This window comes from Somniosus microcephalus, chromosome 12 (assembly GCF_052327205.1).
Source record: "Somniosus microcephalus isolate GS21.2 chromosome 12, FLI_Smic_1.0, whole genome shotgun sequence".
In the NCBI taxonomy this organism is placed as follows: Eukaryota; Metazoa; Chordata; class Chondrichthyes; order Squaliformes; family Somniosidae; genus Somniosus; species Somniosus microcephalus.
In genome coordinates this window covers 194371290-194385730 of record NC_140998.1, presented here as the reverse complement: position 1 = coordinate 194385730, position 14441 = coordinate 194371290, and the positions used below count along the sequence as shown (strand labels likewise).

Below are 14441 nucleotides of genomic sequence, written 5' to 3'. Positions count from 1 at the left end.
GAAAGACCCAGGTTTGATGCCTGACCTGTGCAGTTAGCACATCTCAGCCACAGTGACAACAGAAATGTTAAAAGTGGCCTCACTTCAGGTTAGGAAGGGGTAAAAATATCAGTCAGGAGTTTCACTCTTGGTCACTATCCAGTTTTTCTGATGAAAAATACATGTGTGCTAGTCAGATGAAGGCAGGTTCAGGATCAGCTTTGCTGTCCACCAACTCTCAGACAGGATTTTTTGTTTCAGCAATATTGGAAGGAACGTATGCCAGTACGTATGAAAGTGTTCAGGAGAGGAAGGGAGAAATGTAGAAAGGAAGAAAAAAAATGGATTTTGTACAAACCTATTGCAAGCATGGCTTCATAGTTCCGCTTCACATTCTTATAACGGATCTTTTCCCATTCACTCAGCTCTGCCCATTCATCTTTGGAAAAATGAACGGCAATTTCTTTAAACTTGTCTATAATCTGAAAACATAAAATGAATGTGATTCCTGATACATCTAGGCATCAAAATCTGTAATCTCCACAAACTAAAGTTCTACAAATGTGGGATTAGCTGCCCAGTCAGATCTGCCATTCTTTACAAGAATATCCTGCACGTCACTAGAGTGTGCTGACACTAATCACTGGTAGAAAATCACATAAAGGGCAGCCTCCCTACAAAACACGTCAATGTCATGATGGTGTGGTTGTTGTCCATATGATCTTTGTACTATGGTACACTAAAAATAAAGCTGGACAAGCCCAACTATCAGTTCATTTTACCCAAAAAGCCTGCCTGGTAGAGAAGGATATGATACACTTCTTTCATGCCAGGCTCTGAGGGAACAGAGTAGTAGCCAGCTCATATGCCAGGATGAATCTTCAGTAGTCATCTTCAAAAGGGAAGCATCTGTCACCAGCTATATTTGAGAAGGAAGTGGCTACAGCAGAAACCTTTGGAGAAGATTTTGATGCTCCAATCATCTTCAATTCCAGAGCAGAGGCCACCAGCCCACCACTACCAGCTGGCCCAATGGAGATGGATGAAGAGACCATGGACAACACAAGTTCTGCTGAAGAGGTATCACAACAACAAAATTGTATTTATACAGCTCATTTAATGTAGTAAAACATCCCAAGGTGCTTCACAGGAGCATTGTTAATCAAAATTTGACACCGAGCCACATAAGCAGACATGAGGGCAGAGCTTGGTCAAAGAGGTAGGTTTTAAGGAGCTTCTTAAAGGTGGAAAGAGCAGTAGAGAAACAGAGGGGTTTAGGGAGGGAAATCCAGAGCTTAAAACTTTGGTAGCTGAATGCACAGCCACCAACGGTGGAGCAATTAAAATTGGGGATGGCCAGAATTAGAGGAGTGTAGATGTCTCGGAAGTTTGTGGGGCTGGAGGAGATTACAGAGATAGGGAGGGGTGAGGCCATGTAGGGATTTGAAAATAAGCATGAGAATTTATTAAGTCATGGCATTGCTTAACAGGGAGCTAATGTAGATCAGCGAACACAGGGGTGATGGGTCACCGGGACTTGGTCCAAGTTAGGACACAGGCAGCAGAGTTTTGGATGACCTCAAGTTTGAGGAGAGTAGAAAGTGTAAGGCTGGCCAGGCGTACGTTGAATAATCAAGTCGAGATAACAAAGGCATGGATGAGGGTTTCAGCAGCAGATGAGCTGAGGCAGGGGTAGAGTCGGGTGATGTTCCAGAGGTGGAAATAGGCGGCCTTAGTGATGGCGCAGATATGTGGTCAGATGGTCACCTCGGGGTCAAATATGAAACCAAGATTGCAAACAGTCTGATTCAGCCTCAGACAATTGCCAGGGAGAGGGATGGAGTCAGTGGTTAGGGAATGGAGTTTGTTTCGTGGACTGAAGGCAACGGCTTTGGTCTTCCCATTATTTAGTGGGAGGAAAATTCTGCTCATCCAGTACTGGATATTGGACGAGCAGTCTGACAATTCAAAGGCTGTGGTGGGGTTGAGAGAGGTGGTGGTGAGGTAGAGCTGGGTGTCGTCAGTGTACATTTGGAAACTGACACTATGTTTTCGGATGATGTTGCCGAGGGGCAGCTTGTCGATGAGAAATAGGAGGGGGCCAAGGATAGATCTTTGGGGGGCCACCAGAGGTAATAGTGTGGCAGCGGGAAGAAAAGCCATTGCAGGTGCTTCTCTGGCTATGATTAGATAGATAAGAATGGAACTAGGCGAGTGCAGACCCATCCAGCTGGATGACGGTGGAGAGGCGCTGGAGGAGGATGCCATGGTCAACCGTGTCAAAGGCTGGAGACAGGTCGAGAATGACGAGGTGAGATAGTAAACTTTTGTCATAGTCACAAAGGATGTCACAAATAATAAAGTACTTAGAATGACAAACAGAACATCTTCAGTCCAAGAACACAAAGGAAGCCCTGGTGTAATCTGAGTCTCTTCACACAAAAGCTACATCAGTGTCTAAGTAATTGCGTAGTTATGGAGACTAGAACTTTCCTGGGGCTGTCTGATACAAGGCAGCTACAATCATTAGGGCTCTATTAGTTCGGCGATGTCTCAATTAAGAGAATCTGAAATTCCAGGAACTTGTTCACCTGTTGATAAGGTGCTAGTTACAACTTTATAAGGACTACAAGATAGACAGGCATTTATTTCACATAAGCATAGCTAAATAAAGGTCAAAAAACACCATTGTGTGCTGGTATCTAGGACTCTCGAAACTAAACCCGAGGGATTTGTAAGTGGCAAAGCTAAATGTTATTCAAAATAAGTATCTTTTAGGTCAACTGTGCCCAGCCTGCATTGTAAACTTGCTCTGTAATAAACTTTTTCATAAGTTTAAGATCTAAGATTGGGCTGAAACATTCTGGGATTTTTTTTTTGGCAGGGCGGGGAGGGGGTGCAACTGAGTAGAGCCCATTTGCTTCTTGATGGAGCAAACCTCCTCAATTATCACAGTTGACAGAAGACTGTATCTTGACCACCAGTATTGTCATAGCGAATGCTGCCTCAGAGATGTTTGAAATTAGTTCAGAGTAGGAACCAGGTTAACAATGCTTGCTGCACGCTCATAAATAAAGGTATTGATAGAATAACTCCCACACCCACCAAAATCAGCTCCCGTCATTCAGAATGTACTATGAGAGCACTCAATCCCTCCCCAGACTCTAGATCATGAAAGCACAGATGCCCCTCAGGAGTTGTAAAGAGCAGACTAACAAAAGGTGCCCATGAAATGGCAATACAAGACACAGAAAGGAAGTAAGCTTGTGAGGATCTTGCACTTCACCAACAGTGCAGAGTTCACCATTCAGTAGAAGAAACCACTCAGTAGGACCTGAGAGTTGAATGGGATGTGTTCCCAAGTCACAAGCTTCTGCTGGGATTCAATGGCCCAACAATTTCAAACTGACCAATGTGGAGCTCTCTGGGAGCAATCAAAGGCACAGCCTTGAATATCTATGGCACTGGGGAGAATCATTTACAGTCAAGATTTGCAGATATGACCTCCTCAGGATGAGACCAAAAGAGTGATTGTCTATTTAAGGGCACTGTCTTGATGGACGATCTGCTGGGGTCAAAGTCTTTGTACAATTCTATCATTCTTTGAGCCTGGTTCTTGAAGACATAATTAACAAATCCACTGGCATCCTTTTTGTCCAGTGAAGACAATGACATTTTTTTCCAAGGGCACAGGCAATCTTTATTAGGAGCAGAGTAATCATTATTATGGCATCATGATGTTGAAATGTCTTGAAGGGTTGTCTCACAAGACCTTCTACAACCAATTGTGGTGTTAACATGCGCCAGAGGCAAACAAAATGGCTAAAAATGCTTCCACTCACCACCACTTTTTAAAATTATTCTTCCTCTTTCTTTAAGCGCACACATACATTCCACAGCCAATTGTAACCAAATAACCTACAGCAGGATTTTGGTACTTGTTTTTGAGCAATTTTAGGACACCCATAGTGAATGCCTCAGATTCCTCTCAGCTCAGTGGACATTATTCACACTCACCTGAACGTCATGGTCGAGATCACTCTCGTAACTTCAAGGAATACAGGAACAGGAATAGTCCACTGAGCATGTTAAGTATGTTAGATCCAACCCTTTAACCTCATTCATGTTTTGCCACTATCACCATTCACTTAATATCCTGACAACCCAAGAATCTATCACCTTTTAAATACCTGAATTAAATCTGCATCAATGGCCTCCTGTGGTAGTGCATTTCACATTCCCATAACATTTTGCTTTAAGAATATTTTCCTGGATTAACTTTTCAATAGCTTAGTTTTAGTTTTAAATTTATGTCCCTTTCTTACAGATTTCACGATCAGTAAAATTACTTTTGGAAATCATCTATCCTGTCAATTCCCTTTTTAATTATTACACAGGATATGGTCAATGCTAACAAAACCATCTTTAATGTCCAGCCCCAGTAGCCTTGAGGAGCTGGTGGGGGCCTTCTTTTGAAACACCTCGATCAGATCACTCCTCATGTTTCGGAAGATTTGCTCAGTCTCTGATCAGACCTAAGGTACTAAATGGAACAGGAAAGACAAATCCACAGCAGTACTTTCAGTTAAATTGTAACTACAAGACTAGGATAAACCTGGTAAAAGAGTTCAGAACGAAGGTCACAGCAGGAATTATCAGTACCTGAAATGGTCGCCTGGGGAGGGTAGTAGAGGCAAAAAACAAAAATGAATTAATTTAAGCAGTTAGATATTGTGATAAAGAAATCTTAAGTTTCTACTGGAAGGATAAGTTCGATGGGCCAAATGGTCTCACTGCTCAATACTAATGTTAGTGATCCAATCTAAACACTGGGGAACTCAGCCACTCCCTACTGACAGTATTAATGTGATTGGTACCTTTTGGGACTGAGCAGCTGAATCTTCCCCATCTCAAGTTGCAAACAATACATTTCTCCAGCATTTTCTTTCTGGTTTCCATTTGAAATCTGCCCTCATCTCACCTCCGATTTGCTCTTCTCAGACATGGCCTTGCCTTCTTCAGTATCTTCCCTGTCACTCTGAGTTTTGCCCATCCCTTCCTGAGGTTGGCCACCTTATTTACTCAACTTTTCCCTCGACTTTTTGTGCCCTTCTCGATCCCTCAGTCTTTTCAATGGTTTTGCCCCCGGGTCGATAATTTCTTCCTTTTTTCTGTCACCTCACGGGACTAAAATGAAGTCGAATCTGAGTGAAAGACTTTCCTGTCAGCAGCAGTGTTTAGTTTATGTGGCACTAATATCTGAAGCGGTCTTTTCTTCTGACTTTCCCTCAGACTAACACGACCTGAGTCTCTTTCTGACTAAAAATAACCCTGCCAGCTCCTGGTTTTCCCTCAGGATATTTTTGTTCCTTTCCTCCTACAGAAATAATTTGTGATACGATTTTTCTTTAGCTGCAATCCTTCAGCATTTGCTCTAAAGCGTGAAGTGAGTGAGAATGTGCTTTCCCCGCCCGTCCTGTGAAAGACCCGCCCAGCCTCACACCTCCTGCAGCCTCCTGCTTTCTCCCCGTTGCCCGGCGACGCCGCCTCTATTTATAGCCCCGCCTCCCCCCGGAGGCGAGGCCGACAGAAGGGCGACACGTGGGCGGCGCTACGGCCAATCAGAGCGCTGCGGCTGAGGGTTGAGCAGGGCGCGAGCGCCGGCGTGACGAGACAGCCCGCCTCACGCGCCCAGGGAGGCCGAGCGCGCGCCCTTTGAACCAGAGGGAGTTAGAGAGTGGGAGAGGGGCAACGATATGGTGCAATGTGTAAGGATTTCAGGAGAGGGAGTGTGTGTGTGGGACAGGAATGTACAGCTTTTGGTGGAAACACGAGAGGAAAGATTGTTCCATAGGAACTAGAATTGTCTGTTCTGAATTTCTGTCCTGTACTTACAGTGATGACTTTTGTAATCTCCTTTTTCAGGGTATTAGAAGGGGAGGATTTGCAGACAAGAAACTCAAACCAAACATCATGCCAAGATATGACAGTCACTCGATTCATCAGGACCTGAATATCATCGGCCTTTGAATGCGGAAGGAGAAATCTTTCCCTGTTCTTGTGTGCGGGAAAGGATTTTAAACATTATTGTGACTGGGAAAGCACCGAGACCCACTCACACTTGAGCGAGAATGTTCCACTGCACAGACTGTTTAAAGAGCTTTAACCAGTTACACAGCCTGAAAAACCGTCACACCATTCACAGCGGGAAGAAACCGTACACGTGTTCTGTGTGTGGACGAGGCTTCAACCGATCGTCCAACCAGGAGAGACGGATGGACCATGGAGAAACCGTGGGAATGTGGGGACTGATAGAAGGGATTCAATTATCCATCTGAGATGCAAATTCATCGGCGCAGACACACTGGGGAGAAACTGTTCACCCGCTCCGTCTGTGGGATGGGATTCAGTTGGTCATCCATCCTGCTGAAACACCAGTGAGTTCACACTGACGAGAGACTGTTCAGTTGCTTTCACTGTGGGAAGAGATTCAGTCATCCCACCTCATTGAACACCAGCATGTTCACACTGGAGCGAATCCGTTCACCTGCTCCGCTTGCGAAGGGATTCACAAGGTCATTCAGTCTGTTGAAATACCAGGGAATTCACTCTGAAAGCAAACCTTATAAAAGTTCTTGTAAGTATTGGTGTGTATAGATTATTAAATAGAATACACTGGTTGACATATAGAATTATATCAATATTAAGATAGAATAACTAGGGATTCTTAGGTTAAAACACACTCCAGATAGACACATATCTGCTGCCGAGCATGGGTGAGTGTGAAGATTGAACTTAATGGCAGCAGGGTGTCTGGAGGACTGCTGGGGAGAGTGGCCAGAGAATCAGTCCCTTTTGTAAAGGACATTGGAAGCTGTGAGGGTTTGAAGGTTACACAAGCAGGTAATTAACGCTCCTGTGTGGGAGTGTAAAGAACAAACTAATAGAGATTAATGGGCAAGCACAACGAATGATAACAGCTCACCGCCCCATTAAACCAGCAGCTCACTGGCCCACTAAATCAGCAGCTCACTTGCCCACTGGATCATAGTGTTACTGTGAGGGCTGTGGGGTATATCAGTGTGTTACAGTGAGGGCTGTGAGGTATTTCTGTGTGTTACAGTGACAGATGTCGAGTATATCAGTGTTATGGTGAGGGGTGTAGGGTATATGAGTGTGTTACAGTGAGTGGTGTGGGGTATATCAGTGTCACAGTGAGGGGTGTGGGGTATATCAGTGTTACAGTGATGGGTGTGGGGTATATCAGTGTTACAGTGAGGGTTGTGGGGTATATCAGTGTTACAGTGAGGGGTGTGGGGTATATCGGTGTGTTACTGTGAGGGGTGTGGGGTATATCGGAGTGTTACAGTGAGGGGTGTGGGGTATACCAGTGTTACTGTGAGGGGTGTGGAGTATAGCGGAGTGTTACAGTGAGGGGTGTGGGTTATATCAGTGTTACAGTGAGGGGTGTGGGGTATATTGGAGTGTTACAGTGAAGGATGTGAAATATATCAGTGTTACAGTGAGGGGTGTGGGGTATATCAGTGTTACAGTGAGCGGTGTGAAATATATCAGTGTTCCAGTGAGGGGTGTGGGGTATATCAGTGTTACAGTGAGGGGTGTGGGGTATATCGGAGTGTTACTGTGAGGGGTGTGGGGTTTTTCAGTGTTACAGTGAGGGGTGAGGGGTATGTCAGTGTTACAGTGAGGGGTGTGGGGTATATCAGTGTTACAGTGAGGGGTGTGGGGTATATCGGAGTATTACAGTGAGGGGTGTGGGGTATATCGGAGGGTTCCAGTGAGGGGTGTGGGGTATATCAGTGTTACAGTGAGGGGTGTGGGGTATATCAGTGTTACAGTGAGGGGTGTGGGGTATATCGGTGTGTTACAGTGAGGGGTGTGGGGTATATCAGTGTTACAGTGAGGGGTGTGGGGTATATCAGTGTTACAGTGAGGGGTGTGGGGTATATCGGAGTGTTGCAGTGAGGGGTGTGGGGTATATAGGAGTGTTACAGTGAGGGGTGTGGGGTATATCAGTGTTACAGTGAGGGGTGTGGGGTATATCAGTGTTACAGTGAGGTGTGTGGGGTATATCAGTGTTACAGTGAGGGGTGTGGGGTATATCAGTGTTACAGTGAGGGGTGTGGGGTATATCAGTGTTACAGTGAGGGGTGTGGGGTATATCAGTGTTACAGTGAGGGGTGTGGGGTATATCAGTGTTACAGTGAGGGGTGCGGGGTATATCAGTGTTACAGTGAGGGGTGTGGGGTATATCAGTGTTACAGTGAGGGGTGTGGGGTATATCAGTGTTACAGTGAGGGGTGTGGGGTATATCAGTGTTACAGTGAGGGGTGTGGGGTATATCAGTGTTACAGTGAGGGGTGTGGGGTATATCAGTGTTACAGTGAGGGGTGTGGGGTATATCAGTGTTACAGTGAGGGGTGTGGGGTATATCAGTGTTACAGTGAGGGGTGTGGGGTATATCAGTGTTACAGTGAGGGGTGTGGGGTATATCAGTGTTACAGTGAGGGGTGTGGGGTATATCAGTGTTACAGTGAGGGGTGTGGGGTATATCAGTGTTACAGTGAGGGGTGTGGGGTATATCAGTGTTACAGTGAGGGGTGTGGTGTATATCGGAGTGTTACAGTGAGGGGTGTGGGGTATATCAGTGTTACAGTGAGTGGTGTGGGGTATATCAGTGTTACAGTGAGGGGTGTGGGGTATATCAGTGTTACAGTGAGGGTTTGGGGGTATATCAGAAGGGAATTGGATAAGTGCCTGAAGGAAAAAGAATTGCAGGGCCCTGGGGAAAGGGTGGGGGAGTGGGACTTGCTGAAGCGCTCTTGCAGAGAGCTGGCACGGGCTCGACGGGCCGTAAGGCCTCCTTCTGTGCTGTAACCATTCTATGATTCTATAGAGCCAGAGATGTACAACAACAATAACTTGTATTTAAATAGCGCCTTTAACGTAGTAAAATGTCACAAGACGGTTCACAGGAGTATTTTAAGACAAACAGTTTTGACACCGAGCCACATAGGGATAAATTCAGACAGGCCACTAAAAGCTTGGTCAACGTGGGAGGTTTTAATGAGCGTCTTCAAGGAGTAAAGAGAGGGAGCGAGGCAGAGAGGTTTCGGCAGGGAATTCCAGAGCTGAGGGCCTGGGTAACAGAAGGCACGGCCACCAATGGCTGAGCGATTATAATCAGGGATGCACAAGAGGGCAGAATTAGAGGAGCGCAGATATCTCGGGGGGTGGGGGGGGCGGAGTTGTGGCCTGAAGGAGATTAGAGATAGGAAGGGGCGAGGCCATGGAGGGATTTGAAAACAAGGATGAGAATTTTGAAATCGAGGTGCTGCTTAACCGGGAGCCAGTGTAGGTCAGCGAGCACAGGGGAGATGGGCGAACGGGACTTGGTACGAGTTAGGACACGGGCAGCCGAGTTTTGGATGACCTCCAGTTTACATAGGGTGGAATGTGGGAGGCCAGCCAGGAATAGTCAAGTCTAGAAGTAACAAAGGCATGGATGAGGGTTTCAGCAGCGGATGAGATGAGGCAAGGGCGGAGACGGGCGATGTTACGGAGGTGGAAGAAGGTGGTCTTTGTTACGCTGCGGATATGTGGTCGGAAGCTCATTTCAGGGTGAAATATTACACCAATGTTGTGAACAGTGTGGTTCAGCCTCAGACAGATGTTAGGGAGAGGGATGGAGTCAGTGACGAGGGAACAGAGTTGGTGGCGGGGACCAAAAGCAATGGCTTCGGCCTTCCCAATATTTAATTGGAGAAACTTTTGCTCATGTCGGTCAAGCAGTCTGACAGTTTAGACGCCGTGGAGGGGTCGAGGGAAGAGGTAGTGAGCTGGAGCTGGGTGTCGTCAGCGTACATGTGGAAACTGACGCTGTGTTTTTGGAAGATGTCGCCAATGTTGTGTATGTACCTTTAAGAGAATAACTGGTCTCGGACTGCAGTACCGGCAGTGACCACCCCTGTATAAAAGGCGCTAGTGAGCCTCTGTGTTTTTAGTTTCACTATTGACTTCCACCAGTAAAGACTTAGTTTGTTCACTCCTGCTGTCCGTGTCTCAATTATTCACGGACGTAACACTGGCGACGAGGAAGAAACGAACTTACCTGCAACTCAGCAGCACCTCAGACGACATTATTGAAGGTCGAAGCCAGAAGAAAGAAAAAAAATAAATAAATAAAATCCAAAGAAACTCGAGAAACGGGCGTCGACCGTGGGCAACCGCCCTCCAAATCGTCGGATTGAAAACTTGCAGGAGAGACTGTCCAGAGCCAGGCTTGGTTCCTCGGTCTGTGGTTTCCCAGCTAATCGGGCTGGTGGCAGGTAGTGCACTGATCCTTCCTGGGCTGCGGCGGGCTAGAGCTCGATCGGGTGGCTTTTCAACGGGGCCGGGCAGCGAGTCGGGAAGCAAAGAGAGAGAGAGAGGGTGGAGCACACAGGGCGCGGCCGGTGCTTCGAAGCCGGGCAGCGTTCGGACCTAAGAAGAGGGAGGGAAGTGTCCCAGAGGGTCCGCTCCACGACGGGAAAATAATAAAAGAAAAAAAATCAATATTAAACGCGCAAGAAACCGTGGAAAGCAGCGCTAACAACAGCGGGGAAGAAGGCAAAGCGCGGGAGGCGCCATTTTGTTAAACCGGGGAAGAAGGCAAAGCGCTGGAGGCGCCATTTTAGATTTGCAAGATGCCGAAGACTGGCTGTATCACTGCTTTTGATAATACAATAGAGGACTGGACCACGTATGTAGAAAGAGTCGAGGTATATTTCGAGGCAAACGAAATGGCGGAGGGGAAAAAGGCATCGATATTGCTAAACTTAATGGGCGCTAGAGCGTACGGCCTATTGCGGGACCTGATTACTCCAGCCAAACCGAAGGCGAAGAGTTTTAATGAAATTGTTGCTGTCCTACAGGAACACTTAAACCCTGCACCACTGTTGATAGCAGAAAGATTTAAATTCCACAGGAGAACTCAGCACAAAGATGAGAGCAATGCTGAGTATCTTACGGAACTACGCAAGCTATCAAAGCACTGCCAGTTCGGAGCAGGACTGGCAGATACCCTACGGGACAAATTTGTCTGTGGACTCCTGAGTGAAGGAACACAGAAGAAGTTACTCTCAGAGAAAGAGCTGACGCTAGATAAGGCTTTCAGCGTGGCAGTATCGTATGAAGCAGCAGCCAGGGGAGCTGCAGAAATTCAACAAAAACCACAGGAATACGGCACCCACGAAATGACACGGGGATTTGCAAAATGTTATCGTTGCGGCAGAACTAACCATGACCAGAAGGACTGCTGGTCCAAAGACAAAATATGCAGGCAATGCGGGAAGATTGGACACATTGCACGAGTTTGCAGGTCTGGGAAGAAGACCAGCGACAACAAAAAGGCTACTAAGGAATCGTACAAGAAAGTACAAAAGATGACGGACAGTAGTTCCGAAGACCAGATGAGCGATAGTGAATCCGGGAACAGGAGACTAAGCTGTCTCAAACTTCACAATGTAATCGCAAAAGAGGATCACCGAACCATTTGGGTCACCCTCACGATAGCAGGGTCCCAAGTTAAAATGGAATTGGATACAGGATCAGCGCTAACCGTCATGAATCGACGCGACTACGAGCGGCTATTTTCACACATACCCTTGAGAGAGACATCCATCGTCTTGACGACGTATACGGGGCAAAAAGTATACCCCAGAGGAAAAATAAGGGTGCCTGTCGAATACAACAGCAAGAAAATACGGAAATTGTATCTCTACATACTGCCAAATGGTGGACCACCGTTATTGGGACGGGAATGGATCAGGAAGATAAACTTAGATTGGCACTCCATTCATGCAATGACGGTGGACGGTAAAAAAGATGAAGACGTCACTCCTGGACGATTGTCAACAATCTTAGCTAACGCCAAAGAGGTATTTCAACAAAAACTGGGCACGCTTAAAGGCGTAACCGCCTCGATAAAAATAGAAGAGAATGCAGTTCCCAAGTTTTTCAAAGCAAGACCGGTACCATATGCAATTCACCCAGCCGTCGAGGCAGAGCTGGAGAATCTGGAGAAGGCGGGCGTGTTGTCTAAGGTCGACTGGAGCGAGTGGGCGACACCCATCGTTCCTGTCATGAAGAAAACGTTAAGCAATAAGTCCGGGGAGCCAAGGAAGATTCGCATCTGTGGGGATTTCAAGGTGACGGTGAACCCAGTCCTTCACACAGTACAATATCCTCGTCCATAGAAGACATCTTCGCCTCACTGTCTGGAGGGAAGCGTTTTACAAAAATTGACCTAGCACAAGCATATTTGCAGATGGAGGTTGAAGAGTCCTCTAGGAAGTATCTCACGATAAACACTCACAAAGGTCTTTACCAGTATCATCGATTGGTATTCGGAGTAGCATCGGCTCCGGCAATATGGCAAAGAGCGATGGAACAAGTCCTGCAAGGGATTCCGGGGACTCAGTGTTACTTGGACGACATCCTTGTAATAGGTGAAGATGACAGTGAACACCTTAACAACCTAGAACAGGTGCTCACTAGACTACGGGAACATGGGCTGCGAGCCAACCGCCCCAAGTGCGAATTTTTAAAAAAACAGATATCGTATTGTGGCCACGTGATTGATGAAGAGGGGTTACATAAGTCCCCTGACAAAATTGAAGCGGTTGTTAAGGCCCCAGCGCCTGAAAATGTGTTGCAACTGAGGTCATTCCTCGGATTGGTGAATTACTATCATAAGTTTTTGCCGAATTTGTCGACAATTCTGCACCCACTGAACGCCCTGCTACGAATGGGGGTAGCATGGAAATGGAGCGATGATTGTAAGCGTGCTTTTCAGAAGAGTAAGGACTTAATCACTTCAAGGGAAGTATTGGCTCACTACAACCCAGCACTGCCAATCAGGCTGGCGTGTGGTGCGTCTCCCTACGGCATTGGGGCGGTACCGTCACATAAATTCCTTGACGGTTTAGAGAGGCCGATAGCTTTTGCGTTGATATACCTATCAATTCATCCAATGAAAAGCGACGAGTTAAGATAGTAACTATAGGTTTTTATTGGCTAAATAACAGAGCCCACCCTCGTGGGTGATCGGGTCCAACAAGGAGGAATACCAGCCAGTCGACCACCTTTATACCTGGGCAAGCAGGCGGAGCCATGTGCGGAGTCAGCTGTGGTCAGCCCAGGTATAACAGCGTGACAAGAGGTGACCTGGTGTAGTGATACAACAGTGTAAACAGTGATAACCATAGTGTAACGATATAAACAGTGATAACCATAGTGTAACGATAGTGAACGATAAAAGTGGTTTACCACATTCACCCCTTGTTTAAATTTGAGTCCGGCGGGGTGAAGTGTACTACCAGTTCGGGTATGTCAGTCTGTCCGGAGGCCTCGTAAGTCTTTCTGATCGGCGCAGCAGCGGCGGCGGTGGTGCAGTATCCGATGTTAATGCTGGTGTCTGCGTGGTCGGCGAAGGCTCGTGGGGTTCCGGCATGCAGTCTACCTGGGCTGGATTGGGGGGTGTGGTGGGGGGTAATGGTGGTGTCTCAGTGGTGCCCGAGGGTGCAAGGTCTCGTAAGGAGACTGTGTCCTCCCGCCCGTCTGGGTATGCCACATAGGCGTACTGGGGGTTGGCGTGCAGGAGGTCCACCCTCTCCACCAGGGGGTCCGTTTTATGGGCCCTCACGTGCTTTCACAGCAAGACGGGCCCCGGAGAAGTCAGCCATGTTGGTAGCGAGGTTCCCGTAGTCGACTTCCTGGGGAAAACAAACATTCGTTCATGGGAGGTGGCGTTAATGGCCGTGCAAAGCAGTGACCGGATGGAATGCAGCGCTGCCGGGAGGACTTCCTGCCAGCGCGAGGTTGGGAGGCCCTTAGACTTTAAGGCTAAGAGAACGGCCTTCCAGACAGTCGCGTTCTCTCTTTCCACCTGGCCGTTCCCTCGGGGGTTGTAGCTGGTGGTCCTGCTTGCAGCAATACCTCTCGCTAGTAGGAACTGATGGAGTTCCTCGCTCATGAAGGATGAGCCCCGGTCGCTATGTATATAGTTCGGGAACCCGAACAAGGCGAAGAGGTCGTTCAGGCATTTGATGACCGTGGTACTGGTCATGTCTGGGCAGGGGATGGCAAAGGGGAAACGGGAGTACTCATCAACGATGTTGAGGAAGTACACATTACGGTCAGAGGACGGGAGGGGCCCCTTAAAATCGATGCTCAAGCGCTCGAAGGGGCGGGTGGCCTTGATCAGGCTTGCTCTGTCCGGCCTAAAGAAATGCGGTTTGCATTCGGCACAGGTTTGGCAGTTCCTGGTCATGGTCCTGACCTCCTCGATGGAGTAGGGGAGGTTGCGGGCCTTAATGAAGTGGTAAAGTCTGGTGACCCCGGGGTGGCAGAGGTCGTTGTGGAGGGTCTGCAGTCTATCAATTTGCGCGTTGGCGCATGTA

At 47.4% G+C, this 14441-nt stretch overlaps 1 pseudogene; it reads left to right on the top strand.

Moving 5' to 3' along the window:
- The first annotated feature begins 1011 nt into the window (after positions 1 to 1011).
- LOC147109835 (uncharacterized) overlaps positions 1012 to 14441 on the top strand; it is a 67611-nt pseudogene continuing 54181 nt past the window's right edge.